The sequence below is a fragment of the Pyxicephalus adspersus genome, chromosome 6 (genome assembly GCF_032062135.1).
Source record: "Pyxicephalus adspersus chromosome 6, UCB_Pads_2.0, whole genome shotgun sequence".
NCBI lineage: Eukaryota > Metazoa > Chordata > Amphibia > Anura > Pyxicephalidae > Pyxicephalus > Pyxicephalus adspersus.
The window spans coordinates 108,150,389-108,153,132 of NC_092863.1; positions in this window are offsets into that span (position 1 = coordinate 108,150,389).

Below are 2,744 nucleotides of genomic sequence, written 5' to 3' on the forward strand. Positions count from 1 at the left end.
CCCCCCCTCAATCCAGAGGAGTCCCACCTCTACAGACTCCCCCACTCAATCCAGAGGAGTCCCACCTCTACAGATCCCCCACTCAATCCAGAGGAGTCCCACCTCTACAGATCCCCCTCCATCTAGAGGAGTCCCATCTCTACAGACCACTCCTCCATCCACAGGAATCCCATCTCTATGGACCTCAATCCCCCCCAAATAGAGGAATCCGACTCCACAAGGTTCAGAAAACAGAATGTTTGCCCTCTACACTTACCATCTATGTCCTTTCCTGAGCTCATGCAGAGACAGCACACTCCCATATTCCAGGCTCCTATAAGGAGATTTGATTGTAATGTACCTGATGCCAAAACATTTTTGGTTTGGGTATAATGATGAGGGGTTAGACCCTCAGTCAGTGTTTTTGCAATTTGTCCCTATTGTGAGATTCATCCTATCTATTCACCCTTCTGAAGGATACGCTAAAGGGGGCACATGTTCTAGTAACAATTAAGGTATCTCTAACCCTTCCTACCCATCTCATACTAAAGAAGGTTTGGCTGGAGATACACCTTATATAACCATCTAAGTGATGCCATCAGTTAGTCAAGGGCCACAGAGTTGCAGGGGAACGACCCCGATGTCTCAGGAATGTTGTGTAAAAATAAAAGGGGGAAATGTGTGCACAGATGAGGAGGGGCAATAGATGCAGTGGGGAGGAAAATATTTCAATTTACTGCTTGCTGGGTTCCCTGAATCTAATCACCATGTTCTGGACCCCCCATATTAAGGCAGAACACCCCCCTCAAATATCTGGTATGGACAACCAACTACCCATTTCTGACCATCAGCCCCCCCAATAGACCATTGGTATTTGATACTCTGATATCAACATGGCACGGCACCCCTCCATGGGAACATCCAGCCACAGCACAGAACCCAAATATGATCCCTCTTCATCTCACATAAATGGGGTCCCCACTACCCACACCACTGATCTTACATGGAAATCACTGCACTACAAATCCCATGGAGGACCCTTCCATAGCATATAGAGAAGCCCCTCACATAAAACAACCAGCAGGGGGCACCACACAACAGATCACCCATATAGGCGATCATCTCACAACCCCTCTCTGCAGATCTTACAGGGGTAACAACCAATCACAGTGCTTTTAGGAAATTCTCAATCCCAAAAATATAACAAAAACAGTTCTCAGATCCAAAAACATGGAGAACTCCCCTTACCTGTGTATGCGTTCCCCAGATGATCTCCTCCACCTGCTGCCTGCAGACTCCTCCCATAGGGCAGGGCACAATGCAGGTGACTTATATAGCATTAGATCTCCTCCCAGTAAGGGGGTGGACAGAATGGAGGCTCTGCTACTGATGGCAGTGGCTCTGTACAGTACTACAGTATATGATAGCACTATACTGTAATATCTGGATATTTCTGGAACCTCTAGATGCTGATTGGTGGATTTGTGTTTTCCATACAATGACAGATTTGGATCTGTAACAATCTGGTTGAATGTCGTTGTACACAGATGAATATGATGTGCGCACACTTTTGGGGAATAGAAGAAGGTTTTGTGCAATCCACACACAAATAGGCAGATGGGGTCACCGGTTCTGCACAGATCTGTGGGTAGGTGTCCCCTGGGCCTGGTAAAAGATTTGATGTCAATAAGTCAGCCACCTCCATTGCATGTTCTCACCAATGTCTGACATTCAGCTGCAGATATGTTCTTCCTCGCTGCCCATAGAACAGATTAAAGAGGACCTGTCACTGGTATTGTGTGTGGTCACCCTGTAAGGGTGGACATGAAAGGGTGGACACACGACACAGGAAGTGCCCTGTATACAGCTATGGAGACACGGGACAGGGGTCCTTAGGCACTGGAAGTGTTCAGTAAACAGCTATGGGGACACCGGACCGGGGTGCCTGGGCACAGGAAGTGCCCAGTATACATGCCCGGATCCCTATTGGCAGATCATTTGGGTCAACAGAGACCCCTCCTGTCCAATCCCCAGAGGAGCCAACATACTACAGACAACCGCAGAGCATCCTACTGCCCTTCTGTCTACACAAACCTTAGAGGAGCCCACATATATCGGAGACCCTCAACTAACCACTCCAACCCAAAGGAGCCCAAAAAAATCCTTCCAAACTCTACACCAACCTCAAGGATGCCTAACCACTAGAGGGCGGCAGAGCTACTGCCATTGCTATATGTATTATATGTATTCTCTGCTATGGCATATTCTGCAATATTCTGACCTCTAGAGGGCGGCAGAGCTTCCATCCTCATCCTTTGTCCAGTATGGCACGCACTGCAATATCTAATCTGACCTCTAGATGGCAGTAAATTACATTGTTTTACGTTAAAGCCCAACAAAGTTTTTAGTACAAATGGAAAATAACCTGCCAGGGTGGAAAATTTACCCTCCTGACACCAAGATGCTATGGCCAGGGGAATTGTTACCTGGATATGATGAATATAACTGCCCCCTCCCCCACACCACACTCCGGCTCTCTCTATTTATAGATCTGGTGTGGCCAGCAGGAAATCAGAATTTATTATTTACATATTAAGCAATCATATTACTGGCACTGAGATTTACTGTTCCCCTTTTCTACTCTTATAATGGATCAGTATAGGGACTGCTCATCACTGTCTGAGGGGGGGCGCTGTGATCTGGGGGTCCTCCTGCTCATCACTGTCTGAGGGGGGCGCTGTGATCTGGGGGTCCTCCTGCTCATC